The sequence below is a fragment of the Hirundo rustica genome, chromosome 2 (assembly GCF_015227805.2).
Source record: "Hirundo rustica isolate bHirRus1 chromosome 2, bHirRus1.pri.v3, whole genome shotgun sequence".
Lineage (NCBI taxonomy): Eukaryota > Metazoa > Chordata > Aves > Passeriformes > Hirundinidae > Hirundo > Hirundo rustica.
In genome coordinates, this window is record NC_053451.1 from 15,026,738 (window position 1) to 15,053,104 (window position 26,367).

The 26,367-nt window shown below is 39.3% G+C and overlaps 1 protein-coding gene and 1 long non-coding RNA gene across 8 annotated transcripts in view; one reads left to right on the top strand and one right to left on the bottom strand.

Moving 5' to 3' along the window:
- ROBO1 (roundabout guidance receptor 1) overlaps positions 1–12,157 on the bottom strand; it is a 698,550-nt gene extending 686,393 nt beyond the window's left edge. For 2 of the 5 annotated variants that reach the window (XM_058419153.1, XM_058419150.1), the window contains exon 1: positions 11,797–12,122. The gene's annotated coding sequence lies outside the window, so the exon portion shown is untranslated. Of the gene's footprint in view, positions 1–11,148; positions 11,267–11,796 lie in introns of those variants that run through there. The other 3 variants (XM_040054708.2, XM_058419158.1, XM_058419147.1) reach the window with 3 other exon arrangements.
- Positions 12,158–19,000: 6,843 nt separating this feature from the next.
- LOC120749046 (uncharacterized) lies at positions 19,001–24,350 on the top strand. Of its 3 annotated transcripts, XR_005699504.1 has the most exons (5): positions 19,006–19,065; positions 20,779–20,859; positions 21,239–21,853; positions 23,227–23,321; positions 24,315–24,350. It is a non-coding gene; the product is annotated as an uncharacterized LOC120749046 (long non-coding RNA). The 3 variants fall into 3 exon arrangements; XR_009207565.1 differs by lacking the exon at positions 24,315–24,350 and having other exon boundaries at positions 23,158–23,247; XR_005699503.2 differs by lacking the exons at positions 23,227–23,321; positions 24,315–24,350 and having other exon boundaries at positions 19,001–19,065; positions 21,239–22,168.
- Positions 24,351–26,367: the final 2,017 nt, after the last annotated feature.

A 26,367-nucleotide genomic window follows, 5' to 3' on the forward strand; every position in this document is an offset into this window, starting at 1 on the left:
TTCCCTACATGAACCCAAATCAGGTGTGTAGTCTCCATTCTCATAGCAAATCCCCTCCATTCTTCACCAGTAGCTTATTGTTACAGAAACAGAAATGCTATGTTTGAGCAAAAATAACATGGATAGAAAGATGGGTTGTGTAACATTTGATATTGCATTTACTGTCCCTTTATTTTTTTAAAATGACATAACATTATACAAGCAATCACACAGGTTGTAGCTTTGTTTTGGGGTTTGGGGTTTTTTAGTTTGTTTCTTTGGGGTTTTTTTGTGTTTTTTGTTTCATTTTGTTTTTTAATTTGAAAAGTATTGTTATGGGCCTTTTACTTCTGAACTACAGTCATTCTACTTTAGGTGATTAGTACCAGCCAATTAAAAAAACTACTGCAGTTTAAGCAGATACTTGGAGAGGGGTGTCACATCTCTGTGACAGACACATAATTGGCTGTCACATCCACCGGGTATTCCGGAGCAACAAGGAAAAACAACAAAGCAGAGCAAAAGAGGCACCTTCCTCCTGCACTCCAGCAATGGCTCTAACCAGCAGCTGGTCCAGGTGGAGCAGCATTTAAGTTGTCTTAGCTGCCTGTGGGAGCAGTTCTAATCCATTCAGTTTTCTGAGCCAGCTTAAGAAGTCATAGAGAAGAAGAATAATATGCTGTCGAGGTTATGTATTTCCATTCCTTTTCTCCAGAATTACTGATGAGAAGAGTGTGTGTTCCACTAGAGGGAGGAGCAGGCTCAGGAACTGAATTTCCAACTAATATTCCAGTGCCACCTACACTAACAGATTTACTCCTACACGAAGAATGGTCTGTTGTCAGAAAGTGTTGAAAGGGCACAAGCGGAATAGCAACTTTTGTTAACAAAAATAAAAGAAAAAAGCAAAAGGAAGAATCTCACTTGATATTCACATTTGGATTTCTTGTTTTGTTCCTGTTTATCCTGAAAAGGGGATGTGGTTTTAGTAAAAAATAATTTATTTCATAATATATATAGGTTTCTAGACCATGTTTTTCTTTGACATAAAGATAAAGCTATGATCTGGAGCAGAGCAGCAATTTGTAGCTTCTCTCCTTTCCTGTAAAGGGTTTCATGTAGATGTTTATTTTCATGTATGCTGTTGTATTGCATTCTTGTTGCTAAGATTTGGTAGCAAGGTATTATCTTCATCTGAAAACTGGTATATTTAAGAATTTTGTAGATTATCCTTACCTTTTAAGCATGAAGATATCAATATTTCTAATTCTAACTTCCTCTGAAATGTAGTTGACATAAAACAGGCCTAGAGATTTCAAAAGTTCCATTTTTCCCCCAAGAAAGCTCAAGAAATGCAAAGCCTCCATGTCAGAGCTTCTCTCTGTTCACCTGCATATAACTATACGGCAAATCACTGTCCTGAAAAGATTAAAGTCACTCACTACAGAAACTATTTTTAGCGACTTTGGTTGGGACAAGTCCCGTGACTCTTTAGTGCAGCACAAGGAGACAAAGGTACAGCTGTATCTTATGCAGACAACCAAGGCTACAGGGAGACATGGCTGTAGTCCAACCAATCCATCTTACCTGCCAGAGAATAGCTCTAGCAGAACAGGAGGACATTCAGGGAGGAGCTGGAACCTGCCACACATTCCTCTCCTCCTCCTTCCCCTCTGAAACAGCGCTCAGAGTGATGTACAATTTCTCCTCCGAGGCACTTTGTGATGCCACCCATACAGTATACACCATACTAAGCAGCTTTCTGTCTTCTGGGTGGGTTTGACCAGAAGCTGTCACATTTGACTCTCACTGATGACTGAGAGACAGTCTTAAACAAACAAAAAAACAAACAAACAAACAAACACACAAACCCCCTCTGTGTTGTGCAATCAATTTAGATGCCACTCCAACCTAGAGGAGTGCTGTTTTCCGAGAGGAGGGTGCAGTTAAATGTGTTCCTTAAGTCCCCAGGGAACAGGTTTCATAGTGCTTTAGCACACACCCCTAGAAGATCTTGTCCCTTGCAGAGGTTTTACTGTGTTTTACGTTCCAGCAGGCCAGAAGAGACGTAATCTACAGAGCTTAAAAAATTCTGTTTACCCTGGACCAAAAACATTAAACTCCCTGGATATTAAGACAGGAGCCTGTAACTTGATGGGATGCAACAAGTAGGGTCAACATGCTTCTGGCAGCCCCAGCAGGAAATGTGCTGCATGATTTTATATTGCCTAGTGTTTTCTAAATATTTAGTCTCTCATGCTTCTCATTGCTGTAGCTCAGCCAAGAATCAATGAAAATCTGAGTAACTGAGGTCAGCTGAAATTTTCCTGCCTTCCCAGAGATGTGTGAGGGTTTGAACCATTCTCCCAAGCAACATTATATTACAGTCAGAATAAAACCAGAAAGATCTTTAGAATCACCCATGATCATCTCAACAGAAAAGGGCAGAACTGTCTTGTACTAAACTGCAAGAAACCTCTAGTGGTTGTCTTATTACAGGTTATTTCTGACAGCAGGATAAGAAGACGTGTGTAGTCTGAGATTAGAAATGCATTGCAGAGTCATATAGAGGTCAGTGAGGAGAAATTAACGTTATTTTTCTATTCCCAAAGTATCCAGATTTCCCTTCTGACTGTCTCGATCCATGATGATAAGCAGATGAGCAGAAAAGCTGTAGGATTCACACTTAGTTCCTGTTGTCAGAAAGAAACATTCTGCATAACATCTTCCACCTCCGGTTGGGCTCTCCCCGGATCAATGCGAGGTTACGGCCACTGCCTCTTTTGATCCCTGCTGATTAGCACAGAACTTGTGTCTCATTAGTCAGAGTCGGGTGATGCTGGGCACACGGGGCATTTCAGCAACAGCAGATTATCAGCTATGCAGCCTTGCAAAAATTGTCACAGGAAAATGGATGCATTTGGCTTCACAGTATTCTGCATGCCTTGGCACAGATCAAGATGGGTTTCACCTGATTTCATCTTTTAAAGTGCTGCCTATTGCTGGGAGTTGCATAAAGTGAAATTGTTTCATTGGCATGAAACAAGGGGAATAGGTATTGTACTTGCACTTAAAGTTATTTATCAAGTGAAGCAAACACATACCCATTAAGAAATGCCCGAAAATAAGCAAGGAGGGTAACCATCAGCAAAAAAATCAGGGAGCCACTTTGAGCCTATAGGCATTTGTTGAGGGTTAAGTTTCCTGTAGAATTTTCCCCCCCCATAAGTTGCTAGGAGACTAAATACTGATAGTTAAAGGGTGCTCAACCCGGACAAAGGAAGTTGATCACTTAGTTTTGGGGGAGGGAAAAAGCTCCCGTGAGCTGAGGGTGGTGGACTCACTGCTCTCAGTTTGCCGGGGAGAACCGTCGGGCGACTGGTAGCTGCCTGGAGTCCACGGTTAACGGAGGAGTCTGGTCCTGGGAATTCTATCATCTGTTGGAGCGCCCAGGAATTCGGAGTTTCTTCGCTGCCCTGCTGGATTTTGGGTCAGCCCGGGTCCAGCCGCTGCGGGTTCTCCGGCACTGCCCACTTCATCTGCCAGGACAGCCCCCTGCCTGCCGAGGACAATCCACCGCTTCCAGCCATCAGCGCCGGAGCTTCCACCGTTTGCCCCGGGGTTCTTAGTTCTGTTTTACTATTATTATAATTGCTGTTGTTGTTTGTCTGTCCTGTTATATTTACTAGTAAAGGACTGTTATTCCTTTTCCCCATAGCTCTGACTGAAAAAGTTTTTTTAATCTTCCAAATCATAATAACACGGAGGGAAGGATTTGAATTCCTCATTCCTAGAGAGGCCTGCCTCTCCTTAGCAGACACCTGTCTTTTCAAACCAAGACAGCATTTTTTCCTTCCATATAAATATCTGTGACCTCAGATAATAAACCAGAGGTTTACCCTAATGACAGTAGAAATCTAAGATAACCTCTCCCAAAAAATCAGGCTGCAATATTTAAATAAACAATATTCAAAATGCACGTTTTTATAGAAATACAGTTGTGAGCTACATTGCCAGTGTGAATGGGCTATCACATATTTGCACACCGGCTCTGTCATACATGACATTAAAGGAATTATGTTGCGAGAGGATAAAGCAATCATTCAGATCACCTACTTCAAATTTCTCCTAGCAGAGATTTTGAGACTTAATTCTTATTTGAAAAAAAAGAAAAACAAAACAAACAAACAAAAAAAATCACAGTCAGGATGGTTGTTCATATTATGGCTATAATGTGAGAAATTAAAAAAAAAAAAAGCAATTGTAATTTACATGCAAATACAAGCAAAACACTTTAATTGCATTACTAGTTACTGATAGAAACACAACACCCCTCTGCAATCAAGTTTGAGCATGGCAAGACATGAAAATGCCCATCCTTCTCTTAGCCATTTATGCTTGCTACATTTTAATATTTGTTACCAGAACTTTTAAGATGAAAAAACCTCACTGTCTCAAAACATGTCCAAGAGCTAAACTTTGTACCTTATATTTTACATATGCATTTCAAGATTGAAAGCTTTGTACTTCTCAAGTTGAGCTCAGTGCATTTGATTAAAGTTTGGGTTTGATCTCTTTCAACTGAGATAACGTTTCAAGGTAGAGAAAGACCCCTTATCCTGCTCATTGTTGAGGAACTAGAAAATTAAAATTCCTGTTTGGGTAATGTGTTGAACACAAATTATGTCATAATCTTCATTCCACCATTGCTGTAAAATTATGGAAAATGTACTCTTTTCCTCTTAGAACAGAAGAAAACTACTTCTTGGTTTTTCTTGCCATCTAGTCATTATCACTATGTAGATATTTATTTGGTGGTCCTCTCCTTACTGTGGCTGTTTTCTGATATGAGGCTCACTAATACACACAGGCTCTGGTTTACTCCAAAACACCCTTCGGCAAACAGAGATAAATTTAACTCGCAGTGTCAAATCTCCATGCAAGATGTAGAATATTTGGACCTCATAATTCTTTCTGCCATACTTTCCATTCTCTCATTCCTCTCGTATTTCACCCAGAGGAAGTGTTCCTATCTTTGCATAACAGAATGGAGATAGTTCAAAAGAGTGCCTTGCTTTCATCCATGTACAGCACACCCAATCTGAAAGTTATTTGAAACATTTTCTTCAGTGCTTCATTTTTAAGCCATGGGCAGTTAAACTTGATAGCCATACCCTGATATGGGAAACAGTGATACTGCTTGAATTTCCTGAGACCTTATGGATGCAATGTTCTCAAGAACAGCTTTTTTCTTCTTTTGAAAAACATTCGGAAGGGTTATTAGCCAAAGATACTTAGCCTCATCAGGGACTGGCTTATCTGGGGACTGAAGTTGGCTTTATTATAATCAAATATTTCAGTTAGAATTGTCTGCAGTCCTGTCTGCCTGCAGACAATTTGTTTAATTTTCCTGTTCGATTTTTTAACACAGAAAGGACTTTTTTGTTTCAGTTGTCAGCTATAAAAACTCAAACATGGGTTCAAAGAGTCAAGCCATATCCTTAAATTCATTTATCACTAATAAAATTCTTTACACAGCTAGGGTGGATTTGAGACATAAACTTGCAGAGTAATTTATCTGAGTCACAGCTACCACTGGTGATAAAGGAGAGTGAAAGAAAAGCACTTGACTTTCACATATTATGTTAGGTGTGGCAGGAATTGCAGTTAGAAGAAGTTTAGCAAGTTGGAGAGTTTTATAAGGAATCAAAATGAGTTTACAACTCCTTTGTCCAGCTGTTCTTAGCAAAATCCCAAAGTATTTGCATTCTTGGAACAAAAGCAAGTTACAAAGACTGTTGCAATTCGTTTAGATTTCCATATTTGCTCCAGGCAGCACCATACGCAGTGAATCTCCTCCCATAGTTAGGTCATTTGTTCTTTTACCTATATTGGTTTGGAGGATCACTTTACCTTTCATCTTTAGGGTTGCTTTTGGGTTTTTGGGTTTGTTTTTTTTTTTATGCTTTCTACCACTAGTTTATTTTGAGTATTGAAATGTTAATGAAGACTTGAAAAAAGTTCCTTAAGCCTTGTTTTTTTGTTGTTTTTTTAGAATGTACTTTGGGACACTAAAAAGTGTGATTTAAGCAACATAACATATTTGCTCACAGCAAGTGTCTTACAATGACAAAATTTCTTCCCTTACCATTCTATAGTTACTTTTAGAAAGAAAAGAGCTAGAAGAACAACAACAACAATAACAAAAATTAAATAAAGCAAACCAAGTGCTTAATTGATAATCGTGTCTGAGGTCAAATAAAATAGAAGCATCAAGGAGTGTTGTATTAGATGACATAGACAGATATGGTTCTTGTTGAATATGTAGTCACCTTTACAGCCAACTTAGTGTGAAAAGTCATCATTGCTGGCAAGTGAATCCTATTTTAACAGATAAGTCAAATTCTTTCTTATCCCTCTCTAAGGAGAAGAACAGATTTAATTGTTATGGGGAATGACAAAGATGCACACTGAAGTTTATTTTTCATGCCTCCCCATTTCTTGTCTCACTCAGAGGCTCTGAGAGGGAAATCCAGCATTCATGCAGAATGATTTCCCCTAAACTGAGGAAAGAGATATACAAAAAGCCACTTTCTAATTGTTACTTAATATGTTTCTTTCCTCAACCTGAAAATGTCCCCAGAGGGATGGGGATGATGCAGAACTTCCTAAGATAGGGAACTTAGATCAACCTCACAACGATACAGAATCAGGATGAAAGGACTTTTGACTTCAATGCCACACCTTGGCTGAAGGAATCCCTGTGCTCTGAGCCAGGTGAAGATCCAGGCAGCAGGAGCTACAATACAAACCATGGCAGCTACTTTCCTTCAAAAGACTGAGGAGAAAGAGAAGGAATTATATATTGGGAAGGAATTGCTCCATGTGGAAGTAAGGTACCTCAATTCCAGCTCTTGCTCATGACTCTGTTTTAGGTCTCTGACACCTCCTCAGCCCTAACAAACTATTCAGTGTTATAGTTCAAGGGAGATTAAAGGAAGATGGACAAGGAACATCTTCCATCTCTATTGTCCCAGGCTGCAAGAAGAAAAAGATCACAGTTGGGGCCCAAATAGCACATAAGAAAAGTCTGTGGCTCAGAAACTCAAGCACTTGTCTGAAGACAAGTCTTTCTGGGCTCTGGCTCCTACTCTCCTTAGATTAATTTTAAACATTATAACCACAGAATATTTGTCTGAAACCAATTGTATTACAAAGTCAGATCAAAACTAGCAGTATTTCCCCTCAGCTGGGGACAGCCAGTAGGTTACCAATTCACATTGCTGTTGCCTGCAAACTCATTTTCTCCTGCCACATTCATATTGTCCATAAAAGGATCAAACCAACTTATTCCTCTTACTGAGGAGCAAGAGACAAGCTGAGTATGCAAAGAGGAAAAATACACTTGATGTGTTGACTACTGACAAAGGAAAACCTGGAGGAAACCCGAGAAATCAAATCTACTTTACAAGAACATGACTTGGCAGACGTGAAGAACAGATCTGACAATGGCCAAGAAAAGATGGATGATACAGCATGGGAAAGAAAAAAAAATGCCCTTATGGAAGTCACACAGAGATGGCCAGGGAAGGCAGGAGGATGGTCCACACTTGGTTCTCTCTATGGGCAAGGACATATTAATGAATGAAGTTTGGGGGACGGAGTTAATTGAAGCAAACAATTGATGGGTTCAAACTATAAATTGGCAATGGTGAGAGAGGACTGATGGGGCTGATGATTAGAAGAAGGATAGGGAATGAAAGATTTATGGACTGAGCAGTTTAGACAGATAGAGTATTACAGGTGAAATGGAAGATAGCTGTTAAATCTCCCGTAGATTGGAAGAAACATTTCATTGTAACTCCCTGCATGCCAGGTGAAGATTACTTGAGTCTCGTGAAATCTAATGTGCTGTTTAACCTACATGCTCATGTATAGATCCTTGTTTTACCATTCTTTCAAGAGCTTTAGGGTTATTCATTTCCCCTCTCTTTTCCTTTTTTTTTTTTTTTTAAGTCTATAATGTAATTGCTGGGGAGCACACACAATGATTGTCTTTGTATTTCCATTATGTGATGGATCATTTTGATGAATGTAGAAATTTGAAGATGTCTAAACTTTCCTTGAAGAGACTCCTTTCCCTATAATACAGGTGAATATGTGTGCAAATCCACTCAGATTTCTTGAGTTATCATGTTATGAATCATGGAATGAGGTGGAAGAAACATTAGGCCATAAAATCCTCTTGAACCTGGAATCAAGGGCTGAACTATTTTCACAGGGCTTGAGTAATACATCTTAAAATAAAACATTGACAAAAAGTATAACCCAGAAATTTAAGCAGTGATATGCAACTATTCCATTATTTACCTCAACAGAAGAAATGAAAATACACAAAGTTCCTGATCTTGTATGTTAACAAAGATATTGTTAAGGAAGTGACAAGGTTGTACAGAAATACATTAGTAACTATATATGTTTAAAAATATATAATTTGTATTTTATGACACAGAAAAGGGTATCTGGCAAAGACTTACAGATGGAAAAAGTAAAGTTCAAACCCACTATCTAAATCTCCATCTCTTTCTTTCTCAAGCACAGGTTTGCAGCCTCAGACGGATTCACACATTACACATAAAAACTTCTGTCACTTGCCACCAGAGAGTCCAGGTCTGGCTCTAAAGCAAAGCAACATGAGATTGCTACATGTTTCTGAGGACACAGAAGAAAGGGCACTCAAAAGGACAGGTGCAAAATATGGGCAAACAAAAATCACAATGTCCGAATAATTGTCATGTTTTTACCTAAAGACTCATTTGCTTGACAGATAATTCCACCACAGAAGCATTGCAGCCCATGGAATTGCTCTCAAATAAAAGGTCTAGAAAATGTAAATCCCTTTCTCCCATCATTCCTTTTTCTTTCTTTCTCCTTTGTTTACACACTTACCTGTTGACTCATATAAGTTTGCTAAATTATGCCACAGCAAACAAGTCAGGGAATCCCGGACAGAAGACAGACATGTTAAATGTCAGTAGTTCTACTTAATACTTTACACATGGGTAAAGCATATTGCACCTGCTTATCTGTATACATTGAAATTTCCTATGGTTTCCTAGAAAAAACTATAAAAATCTGAGCCTTCTATGAGTAACATATTTCCCTCTATTGCTTAGATTGAAGTTTGGTTGTGCACTTATGCCTTGAAAAGTTTCTGGAAGGAAATACTTTTTATGTGTAAGATCCATGTGGATTAGGTTGCTTATTGTGTTCCAAACCCAATTGTATCAGAGACAATATGAAAAGTCCACAAAGTGGGGGAACAGCAAAAAAGTCCCAAACAAAAGAAATAAAGAAAAGAAACAGAACACAAATAACCTTCCCTCTTTTTAAAAACCTATTTGGATGTCTTTGTCGTCTTGCAGATGCCTCATTGTAAAACTGGTTTAGTCCTCCCCATTTCTCCATTATTCAACTGGTCAATACTCAATATTGAGGATTCAATATTACCAAGGAAAATAAGAGGAAAGGATTTAAATTTCTTTTCACAGACTAAAAAGTCAATCAACAATCACCAAGCTAAGCTGTTCCATGCTTCCACAATGGCATCTTTCCTTCTTATGAGGGTTCTTATGGAAATCAGTGCAGCTTCCAGGCAAGTGTCAGCCATGGTACCAAAAATGCTTGCAGAAATCTATTATTGTAGAGGGTTGGGACAAAATTGTTATTCAATTTGCAGAAGTTTGGTTGTGTGGAAAACTGAAATCAACAAATTACTCTGAAAAGCATTAGAATCATTTTACTAGCTTTCTGCCTTCCCTCCTTGCCCCTAATCACCAAAAGCTGGGTCTCTTTCCTCACTCCTCTAGCCTCTTCATGCCAGTGTTATGGCCCTGGAATGTACAGCCATGCAAGATGTAAGTAGAAGGCACACATGAAGACAAATGAAAAATGAATTAAGAAAAACATCACGTAGTAAAAGTCAGCTGTGATTTTTGGAGATTAGCCTTACTACTCCGTAATACAACAGGACATTCTTAACCAGTTTTGTCTGCAAACTGCATACAACAAAGGCTGCTTTTTCCTTGAGTGAAGAGGGTGAACTTCAGCTCAATAAGAAACCTTCCAAATGCCACTTCTTGCCTATCAGTTGAACCTCAACATGTATCCACACACAATGTTCTACTATCAGAGAACTGTCCCTTCTACCCACAGGTCTGTGAAACACAGTTATGACACAAAACGTTTTTCCTTATTAAAAAAAAAAAAAAAAAAAAAAAAAAAGAAGCCTCTAAAGATCTTCAATGTACTCAGCACAACCAGAAAGTTAAAAATATTTATTTTTATAACTGAAATGTGAAATCGAAATGAAAAACATCTTAACTCAATTTAAATCCATGTTTGAGCCATCAATCGTTGATTAACCCCAACAGATCCCTATGAACATGAAGGAAAGAAACAACAACCAAACAAAAGTGGATTCTGATCTTGTTTTAGGTAGAGTTAATTGCATCCTGAATTTCGAGTGTGTTTTTGTGTTTTGCATTTCTCTCTCTCTCTCTCATTTTTTTTTTTTTTTTTTTTTTTTTTTTTTTTTTTTTTTTTTTTTTTTTTTTTAATTCTTTCACACTCAGGTGCGGCAACCCTCCTGCTGCCAGCCCTGCACCGAAGGAGCGGCTCTTGCTCCATCCCCCGCGTGGCAGAACAGCGCAGGGATCGAGGGGAGCCGGCCGAGAGCCCCCCCGGGCCCCCGGCCCGGGGTCCGGTTCTCTCCAGCGGCGGCGAGGGCGCGGTACCCTCCGCTGGCCGGGCCGGGCACCGCGCCGAGCATCCTCCGCCAGGGCGATGCCCCGCGGGGCGGGGGCGACGCGGGTCTGCGCCACTGCAGCGGCAGGAGCAGCTGCTGCAGCGGAGCCGGAGACGACCTCCCCTCCTTCTCCTCCTCCTCCTCCTTCTTCTCCTTCTCCTCCTCCCCCCGCCCCGCCGCGCCTCGCCGGGGGCCCTCCATTGTGCGGGGATGCGGCCGCACACCCGCGGGATGCGCATCCCCTCCGAGCGCCGCAGCGCCCTGCGCAGGGAGAGAGCCTGTCCCCCCGCCCACGGCTGGCGGGCGCGCTGTCACATCCCCCTCCGGTGCAGCGCTTTCCATTTCTAAAGAAACCCACGCACCTACACATATGTATAGACACAAGAACAAACATATACGCATCTCCCCGCTCCGGCGGAATTCCGCTCTCCGTCCCGCTGGGAATGGTCGGGGGTAGAGGAGCGCTGCTCCTCGGCGGCCGCGTCCCCATCAGAAGCGAAAAGGTTACTGCGAGCGCGGCGAAAACAAAGCCGGCGCCGCTCGCCCCGGCTGCGCGGAGCGACCCGCCAGAAGTTGCGGCGCGGATCCTCCGCCCCGCTCCGCCCTTCTCCGCGCCGGCGGGACGGCCGGAGAGGCGCCCCGAGGTCGCCCGGGGGCGGCGGGCACGGCGAGGGACGCCGGCCGCGCGGAGCTCAAACTTCTTTGTTAATCACGCCCGAGCCCGCCGGCGGCGAAAGGAGCCGGGTGATGCGATCCGCGGAGCCCCCGGCAACTTTTCCCGACACGGCGCACGCCGCCGGTATCCGCGCAGAAACTTGTTGGACCGCCATCCCTGCGCGCTCGGCGCCGCCGCATCCCCTCTCCCGCGGTGACCTCTCCCGGCGCCTCCGGGAAAGTGTCGCCTCCCTCGCTCGGTGCCCGTGCCCGGCAGCGGGGAGCGGCCACCCCGGCCCTGCGGCTGCCGCCCCGACCCCGGCACCGGCCGCTGCTTGGGGAGTTGGGGGACTCACCCTGCGGGATCAGGCGGCTCTCAGAAAAGTAGCGGTTCCATCACCCAGGCAGCCCTTCCCAACTTTCCTTGCATAGGGCGAGGACGGAGCTCCGTGTATTTATGTGGAGAGGGAGAGCGAGGGGAGAGAGAGAGAGAGAGGGAGAGAGAGAGAACGAGAGAGAGGAAGCGCGCTCAAGTCGACAAGCTGCTCAGCAGACTTTTAAATAAAAAGGGGGATGAAACCGGATTCTTCCCAGTATCAGGTCCCTGGAAAAATCAAATCCTTCTCCGGAAAGGGATTCTTTCGGCTCCGTTCGCCGCGTTACTCTCGGGGCGCGGTGCGGGAAGCATCGCATACAAATAGAGCCCGGCAGCGGCCGCGATTGGCGGCGGCGGAGCCCCCCGGGTCCTACAGCCCCGGCTGAGGGCAGCCACAAAGCCGAGCGGCGGCGGCTCCGGGGCGGGCACGGGCTGGGGGACGGCGGCGGGGGCGAGTCCCGCTTAATTGATTCGTTACCTCGCCCATTGTAGTGCGTGTGGCGGTGCTGGAGCGGGAGGAAGGCACGTTCCGAAAGGATGTCATGCCATCTCCCCTTCCCTAACCGCTCTTGCAGGGCTATTGTGCAGGGTGGTACCAGAAATGTGTCTGATTTTTTTTAAAAACAGGGCTTTATTTGTCTACAGCCTTTTTTTTTTTTTTTTTTTTTTTTTTTTTTCCTGCGCTGTCACAATTATCTGTCACGTTCCCTAATAATTATGTAGTTACTTCAGTAATCAATTATTCATTGAATTCCACTTACCTATGCTTTTTCTTTCTCAAGTTAAGGCTTTCCAAGGGCACATTTGCTCCTCTGTGCAGAGTAAGCAAACATTCTTTAAAATTAAGCAACTTATTCCTAATTAAAAGAGAATAAAAATATTTTAAAAAAAAAAAAAAAGCTATCAGGGTAAGTTTTCTCATTATAGAATACAAAGACGGTTAATGATATTTAAATTATGGTCCATTTTTGGAGGCAAGGAATCATTGGACTAGAGAAAATACCCCATTTGAAAATCCAGGCAGTGAAAAGACCAAAAAAAACCAGATGCAGCATTTACATATCAACTGCTATATGGAGGGTAAATGTGAGATAATGACAACATAGGTCAACATAATGAGAAATGAAAGCAACATAAGCACTTACATATGCAAGAGTATCACATGTAGCTAAACTTCTATTACTGCCCATAGATAATGAACTTTATGTTATAAGCATACATTTGGATAATATACATTAATAGGCTTAAAACTATGTATGTAATGGAGTCTTTTAAATAGTGTAAGAAGATTATCTGGGAGTAAAGCCTGCAATATATTGCAAAGCACAATGCAGTTGAAAGTCTAAATATGCCACTTGTCCTACACAGAAGAATGGAAATCAGAGACAAGGGGACAAAGGGTCCAGTGTGTAAGGTGTTGTTTATATGGCAAGGTCCTTACAGTCTAGTTAATATAGATATTACAAATATTATTGACAAGTCATACATAGAGCAAAAGGTTATTTGCCACTACTCCATCATTTCACCAGGTATACGCATAGAAAGAGACAAGAACAACACGGAGGAAAACCAAATGTTTAAACTACTCTTGGACTCTAAGGATCACTCTTTGAATGGAGTACGCTGTACACCTTGGAGCAGAGCAACAGAAAGTGCAGGAGGAAATCAGCATTTTGTGCATCGGTAGGCTCTGATGAGAGAAACGCTGAGGAGTATGGGATCAAAATCAGTTCTTCAGGGCTGCACTTCAGAACTACCTCACACCTTGCATCTTTAAGTACTTGCATCTTGTTGCAAGAAGCCTCTAACTCTCAGTTATTTGAATTCTGTTGCTGTTTCGGTTTGGCTACTTAATCTTTCGGATGAATGCTACGAACAAGTAGCATTTCTGCTGTCAGAGAAGGTATACTAGAACAATTAATAAACAACTTCTGTGAATACACATCTTCAGTTATCACTGTAGCTACACTTTTTTTTTTTTTTTTTCTTGTTAAATAGAGGAAATTTAAGTTTCTGTTCAGTTACTTTGAAAGCAGCTGCCTATTGCACCAGTAGATTTGAGTTGTGAAGGAAGATGTTGCGGTTGCTTGCAGTTTTGACCAAATACTGTTTCACTGTTTTGCTTCGGTTTCTCTTTAGCTCTACTTGGGACAAATTGTGTCTACCTGAGAGTTCAGGATAGCCTCTCATAGTTTATTACTTCTGATACACTTGTCATCATCACCTTAAGGAGACTTATGATTAACATCTGTTTAAAAGATAACGGGCTCTGGGCTATTGTATTTAACGAAGCAATGTAAAATCATAGGCAAATTTGGGAAAAAAAAAAAAAAAAAGAATGCATTAGTATAAGTGCAGATGAAGGAGGCGATAACCAACAGTTTCACAATTAAGAAATTGCCCTGTGAAGGAGAGAAATTACTATGCCCATTGTAGAGTCCACAGAGATTAATGGAATATGGCTGTGAAACTGTTTTAATAGATAAATTGGGTGGGTGGTTAAACATCTGAGCGAAGATGATTACTTTGTAGTGAAACAAAACAAAGAGGAATAAATCACAAACCTGCTCTATTACCACAATTAAAATGCAATTGCTTGATCAATTATCACACCAACTAATAGCTTCATGGAAGACAAGCAAATAAATAAAACATTATGCTAACCAAAGTCCTTTGAAACATTATGATAATACCTGTACACATACACGCTCCTTGTTTGCATTCATTTATGCCTAATACATGTGTAGTGCATTGCATGACATAAGCAAGGCTGTATATAATGTGTATTTAGGTATTCCCTTGTAGTTTAAGAGCAAACATCAATGATACACAATCATGATAATGTGTGCAGTGGGTAAATATATCCGACACGCATTTAGATAACTGCTACATTTCAGTATTTTCTAGATCCCTAAGAATCTTCTTGTTTTACGTATGGACCAGCCAAAGGAGAATTTCCCTTTGGAACAGTTTCCAAGGTCAGCACATGTGATGGCACGTGTTGGTTCCCAGCTTGCCCTTGGAAAATGCCTGGAGTTTATGTGGACGTGGGGAGGCAGTAAAGCAAAGTGTGGCTGTCGTATATCAGCATTACGTTTTTATATCCGGTAATCAGCAAAGCGTGCATTCCTCTACAGGGAGGTAAGTGGTAACACGTATGTTTGCATGAAATAAAACCCAGGGTATAAAGGCAAATAGCTCATACTAAATGAGCACCCTGCAATCCAAACCTGATCCAAAGCCAATGGCAATGACCAGATTTGTCCCCTTGACCCAAAGTCCTCTTTAAATACAATACCTGTTTTCTCCCTAGAAGCATTCATATAATATAGTTTAAATACATAGAGAACAAACATTTTGTAATGATTCTTTAGCATAGGGGGGAAAAAAAGAGTGTATATCTACTGACTAATAGCAACACAGATTGTGTCAGAAGTTAAGTAATACATGAGAAGATGCTTCTCAGGTATAAAACTGCAAGAAAACGGCAAGTAGTTCCTAGATACAGTTGTAGAGAGATATATCCGGGGTTTCTTTTTAACATTTTAATGCTTCTCCTTATGCAAAAAGGTTACACATATTTGGCAAACTTGTTTACCTTTTCCAGGGCAAGAATAATCAGAAAACATAAAAGGCATATTGATAATATATAGGTATTGGTGGAGTGTATTAATAAAAGAGCAGAATTTGTGCTCTCCCTAAAACCATAAGAGACTTCACCAGATCCCTTGTGCTCTGTTTTTGTCCCCAGTATAAGTGACACCCACATTAAATTCTTTCACTTCTGCTCTAGCAGTTAATTTTTATTCTCGTCTGTGTTCAGTAGTTTATTTGTATAAAAGTCCAAGAGATTCCAGCCATCTCATAACTTCTGGTTAAAACAGTTTGAGAAATGGGGACTCCTTCCTTTCAGCTTTCCCACTCATAAAGGCCTCCTGACTATCAAAAGGAATCTACTGATGAAGGCAGAAACTCAATGTAGGGAAAAATTGCAAGAAAAACAGTAGAATGGTCTCTGAAGAACAACATTTGAGCATGAAACTGGGATTTGAAGTTCTCCTGGAATTCTGGGCTGTACCTTCTTTAAGAACCCTGTATTACCCAGCATCAAGTACACCTAGTGATGAAAATGTAGGAAGGAAGGAAAGAGAATGGGGAAAAGAAAATTTAGAATGACTAAAATGAGATTTCAAAAAGGAATTGAATAGCATCAGAGAATCAGAGGATTAGAGAATGGTTTGGGTTGGAAGGGGTAATAAAAAATTATCTCTTTCCAACCCTCTGCTATGGTCAGGGACAACCTCCGCTGTCCCAGGTTGCTTAAAAAGCTATCCAATCTGGCCTCAAGCACTTCCAGGGATGAGGCATCCTCATCTTCTCTGGACAACATGTGCCAGTGCCTCACCACCCTCACAGGGAAGAATTTTTCCCTAATAGCAAATCAAAGTCTACTCTTTGCTTAAAACTATTCTCCCTTGTCGTTTCACTACATGTACAAACCTACATACATACAAAAATTGTACTGTATTGAACAGAAACAGTGGTCTACAGCTAAGAGTAGACAATAATAATAATAACAAGCTTTCCTACAGCAGAGGTGTAGGAACGAGCAGTAGGACTAAGAACTGATTTCATGAACTCAGGTTGGCAGTTTCCTTTGTTGCAGTGCATGAAGGATATAATTCAAGAGGAACATACATTTAGCACCTCAGCCCCTTACAGAGTCCCATATGTAGCCCCCCATACAATCCTTTTATTCCAAAGCCCAAAACACTTTCAGTCTTGCTGACATCTGTTATCAATAACGAGGAATGGTTGCAGATCACAACTCCATGTGCTTCCTAAATTTTGGGGGAGTGTGGGCTTTCTGTTTATATATATATATGTGTGTGTGTGTGTGTGTGTGTGAATAATAAATTAACACTTTGGATGTTTTCTGCTGTAGTTCTGTATTATTATCTATTGAGATACATTGTGAAATTGGATACCTGACCAGAGAAAGGTGACTCTATTTGCTACAAGCTTAGTATTTTTGTCAGAACTTAAAAACAAAAACAAAACCAACCAACCAACCAACCAACCTATATATATATATATAAAACAAAGACAAAGCCATGAGCTGCAGTGGTGCATAAAGTCTGAAGGTTAAAGTGAGCTTGAAGTAAATGTGAAAAATAGGAAAGCTACATATATATGCTTAGTGAGGGCTGCAGGGAAAAGATAGTGTCAGGAAAAAGTTAAATGAGTTAGTGAATTCTAAAAGCTGTAGGAGAGGGAAAAAAAAACCTTCAAAAGTGTTTATCAGAGGAAAGTGAAGTGTCAGGGAGAAACTAATTGTTGCTATTGCCAAATGAAGAGGAAAATAAAGACTGAAGAAAATTGATTCAGACACTGTTGTCTTTCATTTTCTATATTCTTTTCCCTGCTGATGAAGGAATCCAAAAGGTCATTCTGAAAATAGTTTTGATGGAGCTTCTGCCAAAAATTTAAAAAACATGCCTAAAAAAAATTAGATCTTTGGAAGATATCAGTTCTAGATTATATCACATTTCATTTTAAGAGAGTAAACATAGAAAGATGCAATAACTAAACTCACTGATGCATCTGGCAGTTTGTCTCATTCACATCCATAGACCATGACAGCTTCAGCAATATGAAAACTTGCGTTTCAGTTTGAAACACGAACTTGGAAAAATGCTTCCTCGGTCATCAATTCTTCCTTCCAACACTAGAGGAAACCTTGACAATTTTTTCTCCGATTTAAAAGATACCAAAGAAAGCTGAAACAGAAAACTCAAACAGTGCAATTCCTTTTTCTGTGATGTAGATAATGTTGGTTTCAATATAAACTGAAACATCAGTATAGAAAGCATATACAATATCCACTATAATAGCACAAAACTTCAGGGGTATATACAATTTTGAGCTATTGCAAACATTGGAAACTCAAGATTAGTGTCCCCTGAGGAGTGTGTGAGGCTGCTGGACATGGAGCAGTGGATTCCTGGATTCTAATCACTCCTTGATCCACAGGACTGCACAAATCTCCTGCTGCCACTGCTAACAAACGAATGGGGTCCTTCAACAAAACCTGGGATCTTTCTGAAGCAGCAAGAGATTTGAAAAGGGTGGCAACTCTCGATATTCTCTCTCTGTCATTTTTATACTTGCTTTTTTGCTTGCAGAGGGTAAGCAGGTTGTGCTGTTTGCACTCCTACATCCTGTGAATCAATGGTTTGTAAAACCTGACTCACCCCAGCCACACTTGATCCTGTTTGAAAGGCCTCTAAGTGTGTATGGCAGCAGAGATTTTTGTCAGGAGCTCAATACAACAGTTCAAAAAGTTGGTGAAGTGCTTTGTGTTTTTTGCGTGTGGATGTATCACGGGGCTGGAACACAAAGTAATTATGTCAGCAAGCTTAGTGCTGTGTATAAAATAAAGTCCTATCTTGTTTCAGATCCTTGTTGCTCAGAAGTAGAGAAAGAATGGGAAGATTTTCATTAAAACTATCGCAGTCCTTTCAATTCAATAATGCATGTGTTTAAATGTTGGGCAATAAAATGTTTTGTTAAGGCAATATTTTGGGGAGGAAATTGAGTATTTAACTAACAAAAAGGTAGATAATTTTTAGGGAAACACTAATTTCCCATCAAAAACACAAACTAGAAAAGCCAAAAAAGTTAGCTGGATCCTTAAATTCGGAAGCACTACTTTTGTAACTCCCTAGTGCAGCTGCAATGCTTCTGCATCGTTTTATTCTTGGTCACCCAGTCATGCTCCATCGTGGCTTGTACATTCCTTACGTACAGAAAAAAAAAGTGTTTGCAACGGAAAGTAAATTTCCAGGGTCTGTACATCAAAGAGGAGAAAGATTTTAGATTTTTTTTAAGAACTTTAGCAAGTAGGAGGAAATTATCCTAGTCAATAGGAAGACAAGTCTGGATGGAGGTTGTCATAGTTACCTTTAGTTGACACTATCTTTTTTTCCAAAACCTGAGATTTATTTTTAGCTGTGCCATATGACATATAGGAAGAATAAATCCAGAGCTAGAAGATAGTAAAGGGTCTTCCTGTTCTTAACCAACTTCCTGAGATGAATCACTGATGGGAAAACACTGATTAAGTCACTGATGATGTGTGCAGGTGTTTCCTTTTTATTTGGGAAACCTTAAGAGACACCCATGGGAGGGAAGGGGTAGGCTTGGAGAGTGCTTGTTGAGGGGGTGCTGTAGCTGAGAGCATGTGCAGGTAAGTATGTGGATGGTATAGGCTGTTTATGAGCCTTTTAAAATTTATGTTATTTTGGTATATAAGAGTTTGTTGAGTCTGTAAACTTTGAGGAGGGAATGATTTGCTACTTAGTGCAAGAAGGGAATAACTCATTCTGGTTGAGGTAAAGTTAACTTAGCTAAATCATTCAATCTAATGTTATGTTAGGAGTTTGATTAGAATAGCAAATGGATTTTGTTTTCTAAGGTCTTTCTGAAAACATTATGTAAAAAGTGGGAGGCAAGGATAAAAACTGGAAACAAAAAGGACAAAGAAACAAACCAAGATGTTCAGCTGGACTTTGGATATGTTTTAAAGGGTGAAAATGAGCAATAAAATATCTGGAAGGGTTCCCAAGAACTAGACATGTTAAATGATGAAATTAGAACTAAAAAACTAAACACCTGACAAGGGTTTCTTAATTTGACATATTTATTTTCTGCAGAAATCATTTAATAAGTGTTTGATAGAGAGCAATTCTATGTTTGTACAAAGTTTTTGTAAAGTGGCTATTAGAAAGCTATACCCTGTGTGACTCTAAGAATTACCCTGTGTGACTCTTAAGAATTTTTCCCTTTGCTTCTGTTTTGTTTTTTTTTTTTTTTCCCAAAATACTGTTGTTGGTTTTGGTTTTTTGTTTTTTGTTTTTTTTTTTTAAAGAGATTTTTTGGAGGGGGCTTTCCATTTATTGTGTAATGTTCTCTCCGTTTTCACCCTTGACTTGTACCTTGGAGAAATTGATGTTTTTTAGGAAACATTAAATCCAGTTTGCAATAAGACAATGAGGAAACGTAATAACTAAGAATTAATTCTTTCTTTTGTACAAGTTGCACTTTGGAGTTTTTCTGAAGATGATCTGAAGTGCCATGCCATAGCAGAACAAAACTTTTCTCTCAAAAGGACTAATTAAAGCACTTTTAAGGCAAATTGGCATGGTTTGGCCATCAGCCAAACCGTTTCTAAGCCATGACTTTAAACTTCATCCTCAAAAAATCTTACATTGCACCACTGAAAGGTGTTTTTTACTTTTTTATTTTTTTCTTTTGTGGTCTTAATTTTTTCCTTCTCGCTGGAATGTGTTTGCTGTGCTGCGGTTACGAGGTCACATGCTGTTTCTTCTAAACCTGGAATTGTATTTTTAGCAATGTTTTCTACAAATCAGCTTTTTATTAAAGCAGTCTCAAGAATACAGATGGAGGGGGTTTTGGGGTTTTTTTTTGGTTTTTCCTCCGTTGAGGTTATCAGAGAAGCATCAGAAATCGGTAAACAGTCTCTATATCTATGTCAGCTGATTGGATTAGATGAATTTATGTTCTCCTCTCCACATCTGTTTCTCTACTCTTTTGACATCGATACTCTCAAACGAGTATGAATGTTTGGGCTGTGTTTGGTGCACAAGGGTTGCTGAAACATTAGATGTTATTGGCTGCTGTATTAGATAATAATTAATTATTAGATTAATAATTATTTATTATTAATTAATTATTAATAATTAGATAATAATAATGCCTCTGGAAAGACATTCATTTGGTCTACATGGAGAAGCCAATGTTTATACAGCCCATGTTTATGTGTGTTCTTAAAGTTTTGTCTAATTTTAGGGATAAGTTTACCAGCTTGCTTAAATTTGAAGCTATTGTCAACAGTTGATTGTTGGTAGAAGGGTGATTATTGAAATTTCTTCTTAATCAGGGCTGTTTGGCTGATTTTTGAGGCTGGGCAGAACATGAATCACAAGAAATATTTTGAAGAAAATATGCCCTTTTCAACAAGGTACCGCTACATAGTCACTTATTCTGATGTCTTCTTTCCTCTCATAGGTGTCTCTAGAAAATTGATATAAATTTCCCTTTGCTCTTTTGCTCAGTTTGAATCTCATGTTTTTGCTTCTAGTGGGAATGAAAGACAAATAGCATGGAAATGAGACAGCTTAATCTGAGTGAAAAATCAATGATCAATTTTCTGTTGTCTTTCATTTACTGCCATTTTTATTGTTTTAAAAATTTAAAAAAAACCACATAGATTAATACAAAGGAAAAGAGATATAAGGCTTCTGGAAAACTGTATCATGGAAACTTGTCTGAAACTGAGAACTGTGACTGCGGAATTACTCCCATTCTCTGTTTTTGTAAAATGTGTGTTACCCATGCAGACCTTTCAGTACTGAGGATGTTCCCATCTGTTCCTGAGTCAGACAAATGCACAGCTCTTCCTTCAGTGAAGCTTTACAAGAGAACTCTCCAAGCCCTGACACCACCAAAAAATATGTGCTTTTCCTACTGGCAATTTGTACTGATGATGAGAGACTTGGCAGCTTGGGAAATCAAGAACTGAAACTCCAGCTTGCATATGAGGTGATTTTCAACATGGTTTTAAAAGTGACTGAAAGCAGCCCTTGGTTTTTTTTAGGAAAGGAATGGAGGCATCCCAAGCAGTGGGTGATAGCTGGAGGGTTAAAAAAAAAAAAAAAGGAAGAAAAAGTTTAGGGTCCAAAATCAGTCTGGAGAGAGATCTATGGTGGGCAGGGAGCCTGTTGAACTGCCTGCTCACAGAGGTCACACTACAGCAGAGAGAGAGCAGGCTGAGGAGATGAATAATGACTGTTGGGAGCCAAACATGATCTCTCTGGGCTTCAGCAGGAAAGCTGAACAGTGAGGAGCACTGACAAGCTGAATCCCAGAGCCTGAGGAGGTAGGGAATGATGATGTCCAGACCAAGGAAGGAAATGGAGCATAATGTGAAGCCCATGGTAATACCTGAGATACAAGTAAGTTTCCTTTTTAAAAACACAGATACAGCAAATGATGAAAACACTAATCCCAATGATGGCTTCTGCAGTGAGTATTTTGTATATAAGGAGAGAGGGGAAAAAAAAAAACAACACAATTTTCTGTGTTTTGAGACAGATCTCCAAGTTAGTAAATGGGGAATAATCACAGCATGCAGTGCCTTATGAGTAGGTTATATTCAAAACTGTGTTTTGTGTAGGAGAACCATGACTGAGGGCTCCAATTAGTAGAGCCTCCTCAGAGAAAAATGTTAATAGAAATATTTTGATCAATAAAGTCTATATTCATTTTGTTAGTAATGTAAGTACAGTTCCTACACACTTGCTGAATTTAAAGCTTCTGCCTGTAAAAATAAGATTCTTCCTATCTACTCAGTGAACAGTCAGTGAAAAGTTATTATCTCACTTCTCTCCTTCACCTGCACAAATCCAGTGAAGTTAAGTCAAATAAAATAAGGCACATATGTATGACTAATACTGCCCTTGATACTATAACACTTACGCCTGAAGTTAAACCTGTATGAAAGAATTTTGGCAGCTAAACCAAAATAATTTAAATTAAAAAGAAAAATTAGACATATAATGATTGGCATATCCACTATTACAAAAGAGGAATAGCAAAATTCTGATGTTTTAATTAGCAGAGCTTCTTTTTCAAAACTTTTCTAATTTGAATTTTTATTGGTGTTTTCTGTGTGGAGGTAAATGTGTTTTAATGAATACCATATCTGCCCATTTTAAAAGCTTCACAAAGACAGATTAAGTAGAGTCAATGTTGCTGGAGGTGATGAAATGATTGATGAATAAAGCAGCTGGAAAATCCTTGAAGTAACTCTTAAACAAAGTCTACAGTAGAACCTGAAATCTCCATTTGAATAGTTGTCAGAAGAGGGAAAACCTTTACGGAAAGTTGGGTTTTCACTGCTCTACAATGAGTTTTAAAGGAAGAGTTGTCCTATTTTGAATGTATAACTGGAGTTTACTCTTAATCAATGTTGATACTCCCATTGCTTGGTGAAACAGCACTAACACTTATTTTGCTGATTTTATGTCAGTTCTCAGGTTCTTGGAAATTGCTTTGCTTTTTGTTGTTGTTGTTGTTTTCTTTGTTTTTGTGCTAATTGGAAGCTAAAGCTTCATTTTACTCTATTAAATGAAATTTTAATGGAATGGAGCCAGGATTAAAAAAAAAAAAAATTTAAAAGGCTTCGAGGTTAAAATCTTGCCCCACATGTCAGCAATAGAGTCTGGAATGAGAAAGCAGCATCTTGACCCTCCTTTAGCAGGGAGATTGATCCATTGTGGTCCCTTCCAACCTGGTCCATTCTGTGATTTGTTTTCCATGCTGAAAGTGCTGCAGCAGAGCTGCCGTCAAGTCAGCTGAATCACAGCTGAGGTATAGCATCTTCTATACCCAGAATTTCATGGGAGCTCCTTGGAGGCCTCCGTAAGTATTTTTAATGTGGATTGCACATATTATTCTTTATGTAGCATTGCACAATAGCTGGATGTGGATAAAATTACCCCTTGGAGAGGCTGATGTTTTGAAAAGCTAGATTTATACATAAGATACAGAAGCATATTTGGTACAATGATTTCATTTCCCATCTAATCTTGCCTAGAACAGACTAATCTTTGTCATCCTCAGGCTTCAGTTGTTGAGTTTACAGACACCAGAAATAAACTTGCTAAGACTGAAACGTATTACAGTTTCAATTTGTACTTTGGTATACTTTAAATTTATACAGTGAAGTTTGTTTTGGTTTTTGGTTTGGTTTTTTTGTTTGTTTGTTTTTGTTTTGTAGAATTATCTTACATTAGCTGATTCCGTTTAAACTGAATTTACATCTTGAACCTTGTAGGACTTGCTCATTTTAGTGATTTGAACATTTTTCAATAAATAATTCTAAAGAAACTTAACAATGGATCTGGGAGTTATCTGAAATCTGCAGGCTTCTAGGCTGAAGCCTGTAGTGCTAAATGTTTTGCTTAAAGCCATTAAAATGCTTAATCACACAGTTTGTTTCTGAACACTAAGTAGTTTCAATTAATATACATTAAATGGAGTATTGCATTCCTTAATAACTTGGATGGCTCAGGAGTGCATGGCACATACCAGCCTCTAATCACCTAAGAATTTCTGGAACATGGAAGAATAACTGAAACAAAGCAACACAATGAGCAAGGCTTTGTTTTATTCAGTTCATTGTTATGACCAAACTTCTATTGGATTTTCATGTAGATTGCCACAGTCTGCATTTGCATTACAAATTCTTATTCTTATTGGTGTTAAATAGATATATAATACTCACATGGCTTAACAATGAGCTTACAGGCTCACTTATTTTATTTTATAATTCGGCATTGTAGTGGAACAAAAAGCAGATATTTTGCTGTAATGGTTATGCTAATTGACTTTTAATGTTGTTTTATTTTCCAGCTACTCATCAGCAGTCTCCCAAGTTTAATAAAGCTCAAACATTTAATTTTATTGCCTTGGAGTATTGATTATCTGTTTAACACTAAGAACAATGTGATCTGTTGTCTTTGCCTTGCTGATTGTCTGAATTATCTTGAAGAAAAGAGAGATGTGCATGAGGAGAATCTCATACAGTAAAAAAAGTCACTTGGTATGTATTACTCATGACTATTGTACCAAAACCACAAGTCTTTAATCTCAGACTCACAAGGGAAAGAAATTTTATTGTTTCACAACTGAACTCAATATTCCCTCAGGCATTACACCATCATTTAAGTTTCTTTTTTGATTTTTAGTGCCAACATAAGCTTATTTAAAAGAATGAATGTCATACTGTCTAGTTGGAGACAAACATTTAAATTTTACTTAAAAACCCTACTAGATTTATTAGAGAGTATTTTTTCAATCTTAGAGGTTAAATTGTTGGGGAAGACACCATCTGTTTCAAAGAAATAACAGAAATACAAGAACTGTAAGGCTGCAACCATTCCACTAGTATGAAACATTTTCACTTATCATAACATGCCTATGAAAACTTGAAGAGATAGGAGACTAAAACAAACTACTCACAAGAAATAACGAGTAACTCTTGAGCTATCATAATCAAAGGAAACCATGTTTTGCAACACTTTGGAGTGCAGCATTTCATGACAACCATCAAAATTTCTGTGGGTATATTTTCACTATATGTTAACCGTATGTTTGGAAAGATCTAGTCACTTGTGTCGAATGCATGGACTTTGTCTTATTGTGCAATTAATTCTTTTGAAAATTGCCACCGTGTTAACTGTGCTGCATCAGTTTGCTGTTTGTGAAGTAGAACAAATTCCAGGTGTTGTGGTAGCAGGTGTTTTACTCTCAGTGAGTTCATAGAAACCGCCATTCTAGTGAATCAGCAAGTGTGACCTTGTGCTTGGTCAGCTGGAACAAATCACAAGCGTTGGTGCCTTTATTTTAAGTGTATCACATGTTGGCTCTCCAATTTTTTTTTTGAGAAGTGTATAACAGGCACCCCTCATTTTTCTACCTATCTGCAACTTCAGTGATTAACACTGTTACTGGGAATATCCACTTGATTCATTGTAGAGAGGAAAACAAATGAGAGAACAAATCAGCTAGGATATTACTTTTGAGGAAGTAAATGAAGGTAGATGTGTACAGAGTGTGTTGGTTGTTATTGGAATCTCTATCTTGTTAAGAAAATCTGTGGGTTTTTTCATGTAACTTAGAATATTTATATATGCAGTTTAGCCAGAACAATATTGAAGAATGACTGAAAAGCAGTTTTAGTAATTGTTGATCTACAAGAGTTAAGAAATGGGAAGCGTTATCAATTCCATTTTAAAAATCCCCTCTCCTCTCAGTTAAATTTTACCTTTAAGGTTATACTGTCAAGAAAATGGAACACAGAGTCATGGAATTGGTTTGGGTTGGAAGGGACACTTACAGGTCACTTAGTCTAACTGCCCCTGTGATGAGCAGGGACTTCTTCAATTAGATCAGGTTGCTCTGGGCCGTCCAACCTGACCTTGATTGTGTCGAGGGATGGGGCATCTGCAGCCTGTTCCTGGATTTCACCAGATATAATGCACCAACTTATACATGAAAAAAACTATGTGGTCCAGATTTGGACTACTCTCACCCTGGTTATGATGATTTTTTTCTTATAACGAGAAAGAAAGTTTTCAACAAAACGCATTAGTAAAAACCATGGTGTTTTCCAAGTCTGAAATGGGCTGCACGGTTTAATTTTGTGATAATCTTTTGACCAAATCTAATAAAGGCTACTAGTGCCTGAAAAATATAGTTTTAAAAGGAATGTTGGGACCCTCCTTGCCAATAATTTGGCATTTGGTTTCTCTCTTATATTTGTGGAGAAATTATAAAAAAGACTTAGAACTCCATTTCTTATTGTTTAAATTCAGGGATAGGGGACCAATTTTCTTCCTCAGCCAAGTTTATTTTTTAGTTCCATCCCAGTTATGAGAGCCTTTGAATCATGCTACCTCCATAA